This window comes from Scylla paramamosain, chromosome 6 (genome assembly GCF_035594125.1).
Source record: "Scylla paramamosain isolate STU-SP2022 chromosome 6, ASM3559412v1, whole genome shotgun sequence".
NCBI lineage: Eukaryota > Metazoa > Arthropoda > Malacostraca > Decapoda > Portunidae > Scylla > Scylla paramamosain.
The window spans coordinates 31,644,497-31,664,496 of record NC_087156.1 but is presented as its reverse complement, the minus strand read 5'-3'; the positions used below and the strand labels follow the sequence as shown (position 1 = coordinate 31,664,496).

Sequence of the window (20,000 nt, the reverse complement as noted above, 5' to 3'; positions counted from 1 at the left end):
TTGGTTTCATCACCGGTTTACTTAATAGCGTATATCTGAAAACTGATTTACTGTGAAAAATAACAGCAAGTACTTTTCTTTGGATCAGTTTTCAATGGCCGTAAATAAACATCCTGAAAACATAAAATAATCGAAGTAATAATGCAGCCTAAATTTGTCATTGAGCACATATTACACGGAACTAAGCCCATAACTCAAACATCCATGCAGACGTTTATGCATTATTCTACAAGAAAACCAGTAGTTTAAACAAAATAACTAATTATCCTTATAGTTATACAAGTAAGGGATGCGAACATTGATATAGGTTCTATAAATACCAATTTTCTGTAATCTAAGTAAGCCAAGCGAGATAGATCTTTAAACTGATCCAATGGCGTATCTATGTGTCTACTATTTATCATCAGTGGAGGGGACAGCTCGGGTTGGGACGTGCTCAGAGTTGAGTATGGGAAGGGAACTATAAGCGGAGATAGGAGGTATTCTGATGCCACATGATGAATGTAGCGGTCGTGGCTGGGGGAGGGGGGGGCACCTGCGGGGTCACAGAGGATTCTCATGGGGTTGAGGGAGGTGAGAAAGGACATATGGGTCTCTGGTGCCATTTCGTGGCTACGCCATATATATATATATATATATATATATATATATATATATATATATATATATATATATATATATATATATATATATATATATATATATATATATGTCCTGTATGGATATTCAGTCTTTATGTACTACATACATTATGGTATAGACATCTTTTTCTTGATATAGTATACCAGATGAAAGTACAAAATAATCATTAAGGGAGAAGAAAAATCCCGTGACTAGAGTACACTCGCTGATTGGTGGTGACGTTTCTATGGATGGCCTGGAACAGGGATGTAGCACACACATGACCTAGTTAGTTCCCCGAGCAATAGGCAGGGGTTGGTGTCTTACTGACCTACTTACTCAAGCCTTATTGATTTTCCGTCCGCCCACCTGCTTCTCTTGTTCACCTGTCTCCTGACGGGGTGCTGACGACTTCCTGTGATAGGAAGTTTATCTCTCATGCTACCAACATGTACGCCTATCAGTCTTTATCATATCCATCAATTAAATATAACTGTGCCTTATGAATTAAAGGTGATGGGCGGCAGTGGTGTGGTGTGTTGAACCCCAAGAGAAACAACTACGCACTGCTTACAATACATAAAGATGAAGCTCCCACACCTCATCACATAAATACTCCACGAATTTTATTATATTCCACCTCAGTAGCATTTTAGCCTTCCCTCTCCGCTCTCTTTTTTCCCGCAAGCTACGAGAGGAGGCCGAATCTGTAGCTGAAAGTAATGAAATTTAAGAATAGATTCTCTCTCTCTCTCTCTCTCTCTCTCTCTCTCTCTCTCTCCGAGTAAAGCTTGAATATGCAGCAACACACGACAAAAAAAAATAAATAAAAAGAAATGGGAAGGTTAAGAAGATACAAAAGAGCAACCATACGATTGGTCTTTACGCCGACATACTTAATAAGCTATGATCACCAGCCTAATAAGAGCAGGAAAGAAGAGGCTATAATCGTACAAAATAAAATGCCTGAAGGAAAAAAAATCACGAAATGACAGAATTATATATCTTCAAAACGACACGAAAAAAAAAGGTTTAAAAATATTAAAGAATGACGTGAAAAAAATTGTTTTCCAAACACGGCAATATAAATCGTGTGCTAAAAAAAAAAAAAAAACATTTATTATAAAAGAAAACTGTGATAAAACAGTGTTAACAGGTAGGACACAGCAAGCTCAACTGGATGCAGTGAATAGTGAAAACACACACACACACACACACACACACACACACACACACACACACACACACACATATTGCTGCTGTGGTAGACGGTCACTATTCATGTAAATCTATTAACAGTGGTGTCACCCAATCTTTTCCGATTATTCATTAAAGGTCTAAACCAAACTTCTTGTCCTATCCACTCCTACACTGATGATACCACCCTGCACTTTTCCACGTCTTTTCATAGACGTCCAACCCTTCAGAAAGTAAACGGTTTACGCAGGGAAGCCACAGAACGCCTGATTTCTGATTTCTCTAAAATTTCTGATTAGTATTATTAGTATTATTCAATGCCTCAAAAAATTCAATTCCTCCATTTGTCAACTCGACGCAACTTTCCAGACAACTATCCCTTTTTCTTCAATGACACTCAACTGTCCCCCTCTTCTACGCTGAACATCCTTGGTCTGTCCTTTATTTATAATCTAAATCGGAAACTTCTCTTCTCATCTCTAGCTTAAACAGCTTCTATGAAGTTAAGTGTTCTGAGTCGTCTCCGCCAGTTTTTCTCAGCTGGTAACTGTACAAAGGACTTATCCGTCCATGTATGGAGTATGCTTCACATATATGAGGGGGTTCCACTCATACTGCTATTTTAGATAGGGTGGACTCAAAAGCTTTCGTCTTAGCTCCTCTCCTCTGATCGTCTTCAGCCTCTTTCTCATCGCCGCAATGTTGCATCTTCACGGGAAAACACTGAATACACCATTTGCAATCAACGTGAGTAATTTTAACTATAAAGTTAAACTAAAAATAATAGTAACGCTGCAAACATACACGCCAATGAATTGTAAAGAAAAAAAAAAATGAAATAAATAAATACACAGATACATTATAACAAACTAAATAAATAAATAAATAAATAAAAGTAAAAATGAAAAAAATAATAATTATGAAAAAAAACAAAAATATTAAACATTAAATAATTTGGAATATAAAATAAACACAAAAGTAAACAGTACGTAGCGAGCAAAACTCTCGGTATACATACGAAAGCAAGCATAAAAACGAGACACACACACACACACACACACACACACACACACACACACACACACTTTTAATCTTATAACTTACTTTAGTTCCCCTCAAGAAATTCTACATTCTCTATGTAAAGTTTCACTGCGTCGAAGAAAATGTTCTACTATTAGGCAAGGCTGTTGATTTCCATTTGTGCATCCGTTTTATATATATATATATATATATATATATATATATATATATATATATATATATATATATATATATATATATATATATATATATATATATATATATATATATATATATACAGATGTTTAGATTTAACTTTTAAAACAAATAATTGTGTACATCATATATCGAGGAAAACATTAAATTTCCAAGGCTAACTTAATATAATAAACAACACTATCTTAATAATACAACTTGTTTTCAATTTTTTTTCTATACAATCCCACAGAGTGCTGTAAACACACCCATGTAACCACAATGTCTCACAAACCATCCGTATTCCAATAACAACTGCATTGTTTTCGATTAAGGAGGAACAGATATTATGGAAACTATGAAACACAAAACACTGCAAAAATATGTCTTTGGAAAACACACACACACACACACACACACATTCAATGAACCAACACTATTCCCGCTGTTTATAAACGTATATTGGTTACTCTTGCTGTGACAAGTTCAATAAATTCAACGCCGATTATTAATATTTTTCTTCTTATTTATCTTATGTAAGAAGAGGAAAAAAAAAAAAAAATGGCCCACTGAAGTGCCAGTCCCTCCTTAGCTACTCACACCATCATTAATTCAAGGACCGTATTCTGAAACACTTCTGCGCCGCATTTCCACCACTTTCAAAAAGCTCTACTTGAAGTTACACAGGTTTTAAGGGCATATACGGTTCTAGTGACAGATTAACAGGATTTCTAAATTATTAACAGCAGAAAACTCTTGAGAACCCAGCTAATCATCTCTGTGGCTTTGGAAAATAGTCGCGGTGAGAGAGCAGAACGTTTCTGAATATGGGCTCAAGTCACAACCCACTCCACCAACACTCGTAAAAGCCTAGTATGATTATAATGCAAGTCCATTCATTCTGAGAGGATGGCACTCATCCTGCCCGCAGTAAATCCCAACAGTGCCTGGCTTGGTGATAGAGTTAATATGGTTTCAAATGTCCATTCCAGTCTATAATAAGGGTGCTATGGCAATTTGGCAACGAAAAACTGCAAGGACAACCAAAGGAGTTAATATTGTAAACAAGTGGGGACAACCAGCTACGCTACTGGGGACAACTGACGGGGTTAATAGACAACTGAAGACAACTAACTGAGCAACAGGATAATCAGACGGAAAAACAAATAGAAAGCAGCTAACTCAACAGCTAGTTCTAGTGACGCAGGAGAATATTGAAAGGAAAAAAAATGAAAATGACTTGTGTCGATGTTGTTATAATTGAATGAAACGGAAAGAATGACACAACACTGAAATAGGTACATTTCTTAAATAGCAGGTTGAAAAACATAGGACAAATATTTTAAAAGAAGATATTTTCACACAACTGAGCCCCTGATAACAAGTAACAGAAGAAGAAGAAGAAGAAGAAGAAGAAGAAGAAAAAGAAGAAATAGCTGATAAAAATAACGCACTTTATCACTTATATTCTCCCAAGAAAATTTCAGATAAATAATTCAGTAGAAACACAACAGACAACATTTTTTTTTTCCTTAATTTCATTTCAAGAAGTTTTCAAAAGTTTTGCCAATGTGAAACCAAGATAGCAAAAAAAAAAAAAAGGTCTTATGTATGCAGACATGCTGAATGTTGTTTTTTTTTTCATCAGGTAAGTTTTTTTTTTTTTTTTTGTCTGAGGATTTTAAGCAGTTACAGGTTCATAATAACAGGTGTCTGAGGATTTTAAGTTTTAAGCAATTACAGGTTTCTAAGGTAACTTAAGGCGTTATGCTAAGAGAAATGCGTTATTTAATGGGAAAATTTCTAGAGTCGATCTGCCTTTATATCTGGATATCTAAAGAATTAACAAAGGTGAAATTAGCGGGAAAAGTGTGCTATTTACTGAGTTGCTATTCGATAATTATTTGGAGTTCTATTGAGGAAAAGTCAAAGAGAAAGCAGTGTTAACAATTTACCCTAAACTAAAACGTATCACTATATTTTGAAAGTTTTTATATATACTTTTTGTTTGTTTAATATATATGCCCCTATTTCAATGTCTTATTTTTTTTTCTAATATTCTGAAGGGTAATAGTGTGAAGACCTGCTATTCATATGAGTGATGGATTTCTTCATTGAGTCTCTGATAAGGAAAAATCAGTGGGAAAATTATCTTGGTCATATTGTTACGAGTATGATGAATGACCAGATGCTGAGGGGCCCTTTGGAGAAAATGAGTGAAGAAAAAATCGTTTATATTTTTCTTGTTATCACTGAATTTATTTATTGAGAATCTGTCAGGGAAAAGAGAGGAGGATAAATTTATTATAATAATAATAATTGTTACTATTATACTATTATTATTATTATTATTATTATTATTATTATTATTATCATTATTATCATTATTATTATCATTATTATTATTATTATTATTATTATTATTATTATTATTATTATTATTATTAATTAGTTAATTAATTATTATCTATTTATTTATTTAGTTGATTTAAGGAGGAAAGATTAATGTGAAAACATTACATTTCCTTGATATCTTTTGCATTATTCACTAATAAACAATAAATGTTTTTCTTGAGAATTTCACCGTCTGTTTTTTTCTCATTGTAATCTGAAAATTATCTTGAATAATGAGAAAACATGGATTTTTCCCACATGTCTTTCCTGAGAAAAAAAAAAAAAAAAATCAATAATAACAGTACAACAAAATTCCCGCTCCAAAGACATTTTTCCTATTTGAACCTTGGCAAAGAGATGCACAAAAATAAAGGAATAATTTCTCTCCAACAAAGACTGTAATATTCTCTAACATGTGACAGCCAGCAGGAATGCTAGACACCTGTGTGACAAACAACGGGGCTACTGTGCGCCTGTGTGACAACCAACTGGGCTACTGGGCACTTGTGTGACAGCACTAAATGACCGTGTGCATTAGCACCAAATCTGAACTTAGAACTTGAAACTTATAGATACTTTTATGATTAGAGAGGTCTGTATTCTCAAAAATGCGTAAGCATGATTGTTGTGCTACCGTTAATTTATATATCATGAAGTCTGTGGGGCATGTTTACCTGGTGACATGGCTCTGACTGATAACGCACACCAGAAGTATTTTCATTTCATTGTTCTGCGGCTTCATGCAACGATGAATTATTTTTCAAAGTTATAGTGACAGTTCACTAAACGTTTTCTCTACAGAGTCAGTTTTGACTTATTTGCATGAGTATACCGTTATGAAGTATATCTGATACGAAGAAAAAAAGGCTGCAATATTCCTCTGCCATAATATGGAGGCAATTATGACTTCATACTTTTTTTTTTTTTTTTTTTAGGCGTGTCTGTGAAGGTAAAGATTTGTACATACATAGAATGTCACGTGTAGGCGTGATAATTTCTTGCAGTTTCTCTTATCGTTTTATTATTATTATTATTATTATTATTATTATTATTATTATTATTATTATTATTTATTATTTTTTTTATGATGATCTAAGAATCTCTCTTACAACAGCCGCCATTCCCCCACACTCACCACGGTGGGAATATCTGGATTGATCGACGTACAGTAGGACTACCAAGACTATCAAGTAAACCTCTGTCTTCTACTCACAGGCTGCAGGGAACAACCACACCCGCAAGTCTCTGAATAAGGTCCCTATTCTCAAGCGTTTGGGTGTCCTTTGCTGACATTGAGACCACTGTATAAAATGTTTGTTGGGATACAGAAAATGACAGAAAACGTTAATTTTGTCTCAGTGCTACAAAACTATTTAAAACACTAAAGCAGAAAAAAATAGTGTCTAAAAAGTTGAAGTGAGTATTGGAAAAAATCTAGTTGTGAAAGGGTTAAGGATTATTGATGTTTTCACGTTTTTAAGTGATAATTTAACAAGGATTCTGCATCAAAAAAAAAAAAAAAAAAAAAAAAAAAAAAATGAGGGCCTAACTTCTGATACGTGCTATCTATGGATAATGGTCGTTATGAGAGAGCGATGCACTTACAAATATGGATGTCAGTGCAGCAATTTTCCCCACCACTCGGCCCTTCATGGAGTGGCTTGGTTCGGTGGCTATTGGGCAACAGTCAGCTGGGCGACAGGACAACTGGGCGGAAGTCAACTGGGCCTCAGGAAAAATGGACGAAAGTTAGTTGGGCTACAGGACAAATGGCCGATAGGAAAAATTGGCGAATGCGAACTGAGCGACAAGACAAATGGGCGGTAATGGTCATACGAGTGGACGGACAACTGGTCGACAATTACACAATGAAATCACTCGAAATTTCGTTGGGTCTGCTAAATGGCGAAAACTGTGATGATCTGATACGACTTGAGGACGTTACTGAGTGTCTGAATAAAGCTTACATACGTGGACAGCCTGCATGTAGTAGACTAGGAGATCCACTACGCTACATAGCTGAGATGTGGAATGTGTGAAAGAATAATGGTAGATGAAGCTTGAACTAATAACGCAGTAGAAAGCTGGCACAACAAATTTAACATAATGGCAAACAAGAGGAGAATGTCCACGTTTTCATTGCTGGATGAACTATGGAAGGAACATGGCACTGAGGCTTCTATACGTCAGGTATAGATAGTTACATGATAAAGTTAGTCGCCTAGCTACATAAATCCGATTTATCACGATGTCATTTATGAGTAATATATGTGGTATATGAAGTATACTTTTCGGTTAACACTGACCAGCAAAGCATTCGGCAGAACCTGAGCCCGAACGAAAGAATGAATGAATAAAGAATGTGGTTGCATGTTATCGAGAATTCAAGGACGATTCTACTCTCCCTGAAGAGTGGGAAATACAGTGCTGTTCCTTGATTTAGAAAATACATAATAGTCTTTTTAGTCTTTTTATGATAAACCAATAAATGTCTACTGTATGTATTATTATCAGTAGCAAAGTCTACTATTTACATAGTGAAAAGTTGTTACCTATCTTGTTGCCCAGTTGCCTGTCACCTATTCATCCTGTCGCCCAGCTGACTGTCGCCTGGTTGTCCTGTCGCCCACCTGACTGTCGTCCAGTTGTTCTGTTGCCCAGCTGACTGTCACCTAATTGTCCTGTCGCCCAGGTGATTGTCGCCCAGTTGTCCTGTCGCCCAGCTGATTGTCACCTAGTTGTCCTGTCTCCCAGCTGGCTGTCACCTAGTTGTCCCGTAGCCCAGTTGTCCTGTCGCCCAGCTGATTGTCACCTAGTTGTCCTGTCTCCCAGCTGGCTGTCACCTAGTTGTCCCGTAGCCCAGTTGTCCTGTCGCCCAGCTGGCTGTCACCTAGTTGTCCTTTCGTTCAGCTGACTGTCGCCTAGTTGCCCTTGAACCAGTGGCTTGCTTCAGGATATGCATACACGTACCCTGCTGCCGAGGCGCAGCATGTAAATCAATCCATTTAGCTGTGATCTTCGGGGATTGGCACCTCAGTAGACATTTTTTTTTTTAACTTTTTTGTTGACCTGAGCCAGAACTCCTTTAAAAAAAAAAAAAAATCAGTCATTCAAAAGATGGGGTAAAAGGACACTTTCTGAACTAAACTGGCCTTTTTGAATTTTAATTTCAATTTTTTTTTTTTATCCTCTCAGACTTTCAGGGAGAGGCAAGTTGAGCATGTATTTTCCTTATTTTTGTACTCTTTGACAGCCTCTCTGAATTGTAAAAAAAGAAAAAAAAGTAGAACGAAGAAATAAACAAACAACTTACTAACAAACAAACTAACGAACTAACTAAATAAATAATCAAGTAACCAACTAATTAAACCAATTCACGCTTACTCAGAGCTAGAAGAATGCAATTCCATCTCGTGCTTGAAAACAACTTTAGAAACCTGTGGCGAAAATAAAAGCTCTTCGTATAAACAGAAATATGAAAGGAAGAGACATTATTGATTTTTTTTCTTTTTTGATAGTACAGCAGACAAGAAGGCAGACCTGCAGAAGATGAATGCACTGAGTGATCCTCTCGCTCACTGACTAACTGGCTGAATGCATGGATAACAAGATATAGACACATAAGAAAATAATGATTAAATAGTGGGTATTGTGTTAGTTATGGTTGAAACAGTGATTGTACCAGTAGTGGTGACTGTGGTAATGGGAACTGCGGTATTGGTGGTCATTGTGGTGCTGGGAGAGTAGTGGTAGTGTTGATGATGCTGGTAGTCTCAGTGATTGTGATTAGTGTGGTGTTCGAGGTAGTAATATAAGAACATAAGAAAATAAGAGAAGCAGCAAGAAGCTGTCATGTTTACACGTGACAGTCCCTGCATGAAATATACTTACCTAGCATTTCCACCCATTGTCCTCAACCATAAATTTGTCTAATCTCCTAATGAATCACCATTAACAACCTGATTACAGAGTCCATTCCGTTTACCTACCACTCTGTCTGAGAGCCAATTCCTTTCCTATATCTCTTTTAAATCTAACGTTTTCAAGCTTGAACTCATTATTTCTTCTTCTGATTACTGACCCTGAGGATTTTGCTTACGTCACCCTTGCTATACCCCAATACCACTTAAATACCTCTATCAGGTTCCCTCTCAACCTATGCCTCTCTGGGGAATGTAAATTTAAAAACTTCAGTCTTTCGCAAAAAATATTCCATATCCCTTGTATCCTTTTAGTCATTCTCCTTTGTTCTGATTTGAATAGACTATATCCTTCCTAAAATATGAGGAAGGGAAATGCACAACATAATCTAGATGAGGTTTGACCAGCGCCAAATATAACTTCGGGATTTCTACTTTTAACATCCCTAAAAATGAATCTTAGTACCCGATTTGCTTCATTTCTGGCCTTTATGCATTGTTTTCTGTGGGTGGTGACGGTGTTATTGGTGTTGATTGCAGTGGTTCTGGTGTTATTGGTGTTGTAGTAAAGCAGACGTGCTAGCGGTGGTAATGGTGATGGCGTGGTGTTGTTGGTGGTAGTAGTGGTGGCAATGCTATATAGTGGTGTTGGTGTGGTGTTGGTGGTGGTGATATTAGTAGTGTTTGGGGATTGATGTGATGTTAGTGTGGTGGTGGTGTAGTGTTGGTGTGGTGGCGATCCGTGGGTGGTGACGTCATGCGGACCTGTAGGGGCGGTCGTGAATTATGATCAGGGGAAAAACATCATTCCTTCTCTCTTCCTCTCTTTCTTTGTCTGCCACCCTCTCTCTCTCTCTCTCTCTCTCTCTCTCTCTCTCTCTCTCTCTCTCTCTCTCTCTCTCTCTCTCTCTCATGACGAAGAATGCACAGCTCAGAATTAGGAAAACGAAAAGGAAAGAAAACGAAAAACAGGTAAAAACTTATGTTATAAAAGACCAGAATGCCGTTTCATCTCAATTACACGTACAGTTAGTATAGAAATGTGCATCTCTCTCTCTCTCTCTCTCTACATTCCCGTAACATCGTGATTGCATTACGAGGAATCGCATAACTGTACAACTAAAAACAAATTATACAAAAAAATCCTGAGGCAATAAAACTTCACTCGTGCTTTTCCTGTCGATGATGATGAACGTTGACAGGAGCCACGTGAGAGAGAGAGAGAGAGAGAGAGAGAGAGAGAGAGAGAGAGAGAGAGAGAGAGAGAGAGAGAGAGAGAGAGAGAGAGAGAGAGAGAGAGAGAGAGAGAGAGAGAGAGAGAGAGAGAGTCTTACTATGCTTTTCTCCACAACATAACAATATTTTATTTTCTCTAGGAAATGCAAGCACGTATCTTCTATGTCTCACACAGAGGGGAAATACAACAATGCAATAGCTATTTAATGCAGGGCACTTCTTTCGCGACGCCGCCAGGAACACCGCGCCCGCCGCCAGCCCGCCCGCCAGCCGGAGGTTCGGAAATGGAGTGTTTTCTGGAGCCGAAGCACAAAGGACAATTTATTTGGTTCGCATCCCGAGGAGGTTGATGTCCAGCGTATCTGATCCACAGTGACATCTCCATTCCTCATGTTTTTTACTTATTCTCTTTTCCGTCTTTCTCTATCCGATACTCCTAACGCATGAGGAAATTTGTGGTTTTTATCCATCCCTAATGAGTTTCGGGAATGGACAGTGGACAGGAAAGTGATTTGTTATTTTCTTTTCCCTCCTCGGGCCGGACGGGCATTCCGTAGGCAAGACAGTCTTGATGATCACGCGGCGGGGAATCTTCCTGTGTTAGTTCGTCCAGCGTCCCTTTGAAGGCAAGGAGGGAAAAATGGGCCGCGAGGAAAGAAAAAAAAAAAAAAAAAAAAAAGAAAAAAAAAAAATAAATAAATAAAATAAAATAATAAATAAATAAATAAATAAAAAAATAAACAAATAATTAAATAAATAAATAAAAATAAAATAAATAAAATAAAATTAAATAAAACAAAAAAAAGCTTCCTGGAATACGGTATCTATGCATGAATTATCAGAATGACAGTATAGACACGTAGACTGCATGCAAGATATGAGTGTACCTCTTGTGCCTCAGTGGCCGCCTGGAAGACTTAACCCGTTATTAACTTCTTGCTCTGTTACCTATTATTATTAAAGAACGGAAGTTGGTATAAAAACCATGGCTAATAACTAATGTTGATTATTTCAGAATTCCCAAGGCGAACATACCAGGGGAGAAAGGAGAAAATTAAATAGTGATTTCTTTCACCTATGATCGGAGTCTGAAACTAATTCTCTCAGGGGTGTGCACATTAAAACTGTACCTAGGCTAATGAGGTCAGGTGCCAAGACCGCTCCAGACTTGCGCAGCGGAACAAAACCTCCACTTTCTATCCTGGGCCGATCTCCCTCGACAAAACCCAATATCGTTCGTCGCGGCGAGGAAGTGTTTATTTTTCGTAATTATTGGTTAGTTGACTAATGTGTGAGAGGGAGGGAGTTCAGCGACCTGGAGGACGACCAAGCGCGGCCGCTCCTTCCGTTAAAACGTGACCGCGAATGGATTTGTTTCTATAAAAACTTTATATTTTACCACGAAGATGAAATGAGTGGGTGCAGCCATGAAATTTCAAGAGTTGCGGGATCGTTGTGAAAGACGAACGAGGGGAAAATTTTCCAAGTGAACAATAATCCTGAAATAATTTGAGATTTAAAGGAGGGATGCGGCCTTCCCAAGAGATGATTAAGATGAGTAAGTGTGAGGCTAAGAGTCTGATATGATGGATGTGGAGAAAAAAAGACGAGAAAATTATCATGTAAGTAACAAAGGCCTATACGCGGACTGAATGACTGATTTTTAAAGCACCGCAACATCCTGTACGGTGAAGCACATGTACACAGCACAATGAAGCCTGCTCATCATCTGCTTTTGAAAACAAGATGAAGTAGATAATTTGCTCTCCGGCTTGTTGATAATTAGTCCTCGTATAAGCGTTCAAGTTCTTATGATCAGGGACTTCCGAAGACGTGTAATTGCCGCTTGCATGTTCATTAAGGCAACACAAAAACAAAGACTAATTAAATCACTCCTCAATACCTCGGGCTGGAAGATGATCACCTGGAGAAGTATTGCAAATTGTCAGTGTCGTCATTATCATAATAACCACAGAACTCAGGTCAGCACATTTACAAAAAGAGAGCCAATCGCATCTACCTGACGCCCATTGGGTTCTACCTGTACATAATGCAAGGCGTGGAGAAAAATCGATACAACCAAGTAGTTTCACTTGATACAGATGTATTAAATTAACCCTGTTTGCAACTTTACTGCTGCAGCACAACAAGGCATGGTCACCACACTTAACAACCGGAAGACGTGATCAGATAAACCTGGATTTCCCATACACGATACAAACAGTGGTTTGAACAAATGAGTTTCGATCCTTCATTGGAAACAAATACAGAATGAGAGATGAGATTCCTGAAAGATATGGGCTCACTGTAACAGAGCTGAATCTTGATTGTTGCCGAAGTGGAGGTGCCATTGGAACGAAAACTGTAAAATGCGAGGAAAGAGAGGCATGAGAGGTATGTTTCATGAGCCATGTTTGCCGTGGTGCTCATCTTTGTCTCCTTGACAACCGAACACTTGACGTATGAATACCAGTTATTTGAAAATGGAATGAATGTAACATCCAGCTTGTCCCACCACAAGTTGTAGGTGGTGCAGGTGTGCTGTCTGTCCTCACTGGGGTGACTGCAAGTGTTCTCTTCATATTCACTCACACACTGTCTCCCACCTACACATTCACACACACACACACACACACACACACACACACACACACACACACACTCACACACACACACGAATGAATGAACGAACGAACAAATAAAAACATATAAATCTCATAAGAAAGAGTAAGCAGGAGTAAGAGAAGAGTAAGACAAAAGTGTTACGTGGGCACATGAAGACCTGTGCTCTCTCCACCACCACCACCACCACCGCCGCCATCATCTTGGCCTGTAGGAGTGTGCAGGCGGGTGGTCACCTTCCAACATCACCTGTGGCCACAAAAAATTACAATTTTATTTTCAAGTATTTATATTTTTATTTTTGTTTTCATTAAATGGAGGGTAAAATGTCATACCTGAATACCTGACTCTGGATATTAATGGAGCTTCGTAAGTAAATCCCCAGCATGTTTTCATTACAAGTGTTCAGTGTAGCACGCAACAGCTCTCTCTCTCTCTCTCTCTCTCTCTCTCTCTCTCTCTTTGTGTGTGTGTGTGTGTGTGTGTGTGTGTGTGTGTGATATTTATAGCTCTCTCTGTTTGTTGTCGCCTCTTGTGTGCATGAAAAAAGTTTCGTATATATGAAACTATAAGAAAATGAGCAAATAAACAATACAAGTAAAAAATGAGTAAATAAATGAGTGAATAAAAACAGTTTACAAAAGGCGAGTCGGTGAGCACAAGGCAACTCTTCTTTATTTAATATTCTCTCTCATCCTCACCCTTGAATCTAACAAATGCTTTCAGTCGTATTCAGACTTAATAGTGGATAGGGACGGGATGGCTACTGTCATCTGAAGCCGCAGGCCACTGAAAAAAAGGGAAAGTAACGATATAAAACATAAAGGTGGCAATTATTTTCATGTTAAGTGTATAAAGTGAATGTTAATGAGAGAGAGAGAGAGAGAGAGAGAGAGAGAGAGAGAGAGAGAGAGAGAGAGAGAGAGAGAGAGAGAGAGAGAGAGAGAGAGAGAGAGAGTAAAGTGGTGATGGAGCAGCTTAAATCTTAGACAGCGATAATAACAACCGCAACTGCAGAAACAAAGGTAGCAGCAACAAGACCAGAGGGAACAGAGGGACGATGACGACGACGACAACAACAACAACAATGACAACAAGGCATTAAATAGTGAAAAAGGATTCACGGCTTTCATAAATACCAGGGAAATGTCCCCCGCAAAAAAAAATATTTACATTAATCGTTGAAAAATATTAAAAGAAAAAATGATTACATGAATAAACGGTCGCAGGTTCTCGTGGGATAGACAGAATAAGAGTTACGAGAGACGCTTGATTGAGTTGATCTAGTTCCGAAGATGTTTTTATATTCTTCTCTTGCAGAAATTCAAATTACTCGTAGGCAGAAAAGAACAGGGGAAGAATGTTTCACAGCGAGACTGCAAGGGAAGGGAGACATGCAGTAGTAAGATCAGAAAACTATTCCTCATGAAGACAGCAACAAAAGGTAACGTGAGGTGCAACACTGTAAAAAACTAAGTGATTAAGTTATCTAAATTCGAGAACTAGCGTTGATGAGGCAAACAGAGTTATTAATTTCATTCTATCTAGTTTACTTTATTGTTTAGAAGTGGTGTGTGAGTGGAGATCTGGGAGGCGTACTCATACATGAACATGGAAGCTTTGCATTATTGTCGTCTGGGAGGGAGAGAATAACTGACAGACGACAAATATGTTTGAACTTTACAGAAGCTTATTTGGCAGGAAAAGATGAAGGAAAATTGTAGTGAAAGAAAAAAAAAATTGCTCACATCAAACACAGTATCATTTGAATGTTATTAATGATTTGTAGGTGTATCTGAATGAAGAACAAGCGATATAAAGAATTTTTAAGGCCAACAAGAGCGTCGAAAGATGATTTCCATTCTTTAAGAACCAGACAAGGCGAGTGCTGACCATTTTTCTAAACAGTGTCACTATACATCATTGTGATAATGAAACAGGGATGGAAAAATCTTAGCAAACCATAAAGATGAAAATAACACTGGATGATTTCCATGCTTCAGGTAGAGTTGTCCTTCCAAACTTTATTATAAATAAAATAAACAAAACGGAAGGTTTTAACATGATACAGGGAATACCGTCAGGCTTTCAATATATATATTTCCACACGGGAAAAGAGTATTGCACAAATCCTTCATTGTAAGGGGCACATTAAATTTTCTGTCCCAAAGGACGAAAAATCCAACACCATCCTGAAGCAGAAATTCACGTCATGCAGCAAGGAACTGCGAGGCACGCCGTCACCTCAGCGAATACCTTAACAATGGTAACATCTGCAGCATCAACATTTGCTATAGTATCTCCATTAATTTTAAGAACAGGTGGAGGAGTAAAGGGGATATTTTTAAAATAGCTTGCTGATACACTTCCATACTTGAGACGCAGGTGTCTGGACAATGGGAAAGGAAACGTGGTTTGCAAAAGATGTTCGACGTGGCTCCTTGAGGACTTATCGTGCCCTAGTCCTGGATGGGCTGTTTTCATCTCTGTGAGCATAAGAACATAAGGAGTTAAGAAAATCAGATTTCAAAAGGCGAGTTGACTTTCACAAGGCAACTCCTGAACAATCTGCATCACCGTCAACCACACATTTATCCAACCTCCTCTTAAAACTATGTAATGTTTGTGCACTTATCGTGTTCTTGCTAAGTTTGTACTGCTCATTCATCTTATTTGCGAATCAATTTTTGCATATCTTCCTAAATCTAGTTATAGCAAATTTATAGCTGTTCGCATGCTTTCTAACTTGTTCCCTGAAAAAAAAAAAGCAAAAAACCTGACATATCTCTTCTGTTGAATAGTTAAACCGGTTTGAATACTTTCATCTCATCGCCGCGCACCCCGCACCTCTCTCTAGGGAATGCAGCTTAAGATGTTTCAACTCATCGTGGTACACTAAATTTTTCAGTCCTTGTATTATTTCTGGTCATCCATCTTTGCACATTCTGTAACAGGGGACCAGACATGTGGTTTAATCAAAGCTATGTATAATCTGAGATTTTAAACTTGATGTTATAATGCTTGCACCTCTATTGAAAAAAGAAAAAAAAGTGTTTGCTTTGTTTTAAACACTAATATATTGCTTGCTAGGCCAGAGATAAGGGATGCTATCACTTCTAATTCTGAATTTGAGGTGTTTTTTCTACATATGTGGAGTGATTCATTACTGGCATATAAATTTTCTGACTATTCATGAATCTTGTTTAAATCCTCCTGTAATATTTTAGAGTCTTTCGCTGACCGGATTAGTAGTTCTGTACTTTAAGTGTCATCTGCGGATTTACTTTTTATGTTTTTTATTTATTTATTTATTTATTTATTTTTATGTAGGAAGGACACTGGCTAACGGCAACAAAAATTCAATAAAAAAAAATGCCCACTGAAATGCCAGTCCCATAAAAGGGTCAAAGCCGTGGTCAAAAATTGATGAATAAGTGTCTAGAAACCTCCCTCTTGAAGGAATTCAAGTCATAGGAAGGTGGAAATACAGAAACAGAGTTTACCAGAGAAAGGGATGAATGATTGAGAATACTGGTTAACTCTTGCATTAGAGAGGTGGACAGAATAGGGGTGAGAGAAAGAAGAAAGTCTTGTGCAGCGAGGCCGCGGGAGGAGGGGAGGCATGCAGTTAGCAAGATCAGAAGAGCAGTTAGCATGAAAATAGCGGTAGAAGACAGCTAGAGATGCAACATTGCGGCGGTGAGAGAGAGGCTGAAGACAGTCAGTTAGAGGAGAGGAGTTGATGAGACGAAAAGCTTTTGATTCCACCCTGTCTAGAAGAGCAGTATGAGTGAAACCCCCCCAGACATGTAAAGCATACTCCATACATGGACGGATAAGGCCCTTGTACAGAGTTAGCAGCTGGGGGGGTGAGAAAAACTGGCGGAGACGTCTCAGAACGCCTAACTTCATAAAAGCTGTTTTAGCTAGAGATGAGATGTGAAGTTTCCAGTTCAGATTATAAGTAAAGGACAGATCGAGGATGTTCAGTGTAGAAGAGGGGGACAGTTGAGTGTCATTGAAGAAGAGGGGATAGTTGTCTGGAAGGTTGTGTCGAGTTGATAGATGGAGGAACTGAGTTTTATCTTACAATCTAAATCCTTGATGTATAGATTGCGAAAAGTAAAGGGCCTCAAGCAGTCCCGTGCGGAATCCTACTGAAAACTTTAAAACGTTAACCAATGGAACTTGCTTCAATATATCTGTGTCCTAACTAAGCCATGATCAGTTCATTTATACAGATCAGTGTGTTAGCGTCTGTTCCCTAAGCTTTGATTTTTGTTCATTAATATTCAATAGGAAACTCTATGAAAATGCCTTTTTAAATCAAATTATATTTCATCATAATTTCTATCACTATTCACCGTCTCAAGTAGCCTCTTACAGACACAAGATTTGTGAAACTATGCAGGAACCACAAGGTACCGGCTGGCGAAGACTGGTGTAGAAGGGTAAGGAAGATGTCGGCCTCTTCAGTGCCGCCAAAGTCCTCCATGTTGTGCTCTACCTTAAGACCAACTTTGCCTCTAGCCTGCCCTGTTCACGTGCCAGCAAGGGCTTCAATGCAACGGAACATGAAATGAGAGAACAGCAGTGTGGTGGTTACACCACACCAATTAAAAATCTAGGAAATATCTGCTGAGCATACTGAAATTCCTAACCAACAACCTGAAGGAGAATAGATTACCCTTGCTTACATTCCGCAGACCGAATTGTGAGGAGGAATGTTTGAATAAAGGTTTGCCTATAGGTTGAAAAAGACGAACTACCCAACCGATAATCACTCATCTCCTTACTTCATTGGAATTAGCATTCAGAAAAGACTACCTACAAGCTTCTGCAGGTTACAGACCGCTAGCCGGTAACCACTCCCGAAGTCCATAACGCGCGGAGGATCCCGGTAACCTTTTTTTTGTCGGTATTCATTGGCAAGCTTGGAGGAGTAGCAGGACGGAAGGGATCCACAGGATATCAGAAAATAACGCCTCAATTATCCGAGGGCTTTTGTCGTGAAAAGAGTAACTAATTATGAGTACCTAGGAATGTATATTAATTTTCATGCAACCATAAGTGTTCATAATATTTGTAAGGCGAGGTTGAAGCCTTTGAAAGCGTTGGCAAATAATGGATGTCGGGGTGGTATACCAGTACTGAGGACTATGTATATTAGTACTATTAGGTTAATCATTGATTATGCTGCACCTGTGTTTGTGGCTCTCACAGAAAAGGTTCCATGCTTTGGAAGTGGTGAAGAATGAGGCAATAAGAACTATATTAAGATGTGCAAGAAGTGCAAGAATAGAAATTATGAGAACTGAATGAAATCTATCCATCATTCATTACAGAATTAAAGAGTTGATTGTAGCTGCTGTCATTAGGATGGATAGAAGATGCGATGATGCTCTAATATCTCTTTTAAACACTTGTCAAACTGGCCATAGCTCTATAAAAGTGGATATTTTTGGTAAAAAACTGTATAAAACCTTGCTTGATTATGATAAATAAAAAGCTGTGTAAAATCTTGCTTGATTATGATAAAGTCCATTATTGTAGTTCCTTGAAAAAGACTGATAGTGTTTCACCCTAGCTGCAGGATGAAATTAAAGTGGATATTCTGGAATTAAATGCCAAGAAGGGTGAATTCTTTTCTATGGAGCTGAAGCACAATGTTTTACTCAGTTGCAATGTAATTTATACGTATTGTGATGATTCAGTAAGTGGCACTAGGGCTGGAAGTGAAGCTGTAATTAGGATATATTTTGAGGAGAGTGTAAGTACTGATGAACATATTTCTAAGAGACTCGGGGATTATTCGTCCTCTACAACTGCAAAACTTCAGACCATATAATGAAGGATTATTAGTTGCATCCCTGAAAGATAATGATGTTTTTGTATTTGTAGATAGTCAGGGTGTACTGTACTGATACTATAAATAGTGAATTAATGTCACAATGCAAAGACATTAATTTCAACTGAAAGATGCTAGACATATCGTTGGATTTATGTGGATGGCATTTCATATTGGTATTTGTTTTGAATGAAACTGCTGACAAGCTTGCTAAGGAGTCATTAAATAAGAATGGCATTGATTCTGAGACCATTATGAATTTACAAGGGTCAAGGGTGTATTGATGAATAGGAAACAATGGGACTCGGGAAATATTGTTAAGGCGATAGACAATAGAAGCAAAAGTATGAAACACTATGTCACAGTTTATGAAAACACCAATGTCTGCTATGGTAAAACATCCACTAGAGCCGACACTGTTGTTATGCGCCTAAGACTGGAGTATATTGCTGGCAGTCTGTAAATGGTAGGGTGTGGGTGGGGATAAAATATCCAGCAAACTTTATAATTCAGAAAAGCCCATACACTGCAACACTATTTATGTTCTTGTCTAAAAATATAAGAATTTATAACTCTTATATTAGTGATGTTAATATGCAAGCTTGTCACATAATGAATAACAATATTGTGCCTAGCATCTTAAAAAACACAAATGATTTGCTTTAAGGATATAATTTATTGATTGTTAATCATAATGTGAGATCTTATAGGTCAGTTGGGCATGCTGCATGCAATCTGCATGCTGATTGCTTCCTTTGATGTACTATTGTAGCTTTGAATTTGAATTTAATGAATTCCCTCCTTCGTCGTGACTTAATTGTTGTGTCCTGCTCTTTCTGAGACCCTGTGGACCAATGAGAGGTGGAAAGGAACAGCAAAAAGCTGGCGTGGCAGTTACTATATATAATTCTGTTGCTGTCGCAAATGAGATTTCCTTATAAGCAAGA

At 37.9% G+C, this 20,000-nt stretch overlaps 1 long non-coding RNA gene across 1 annotated transcript in view; it reads right to left on the bottom strand.

Annotated features, from left to right (window-relative positions):
• Positions 1-13,715: 13,715 nt before the first annotated feature.
• LOC135101599 (uncharacterized) overlaps positions 13,716-20,000 on the bottom strand; it is a 267,993-nt gene continuing 261,708 nt past the window's right edge. Inside the window, exon 5 of the long non-coding RNA XR_010269331.1 lies at positions 13,716-13,994. This is a non-coding gene — a long non-coding RNA (uncharacterized LOC135101599). The remainder of the gene's footprint in view (positions 13,995-20,000) is intronic.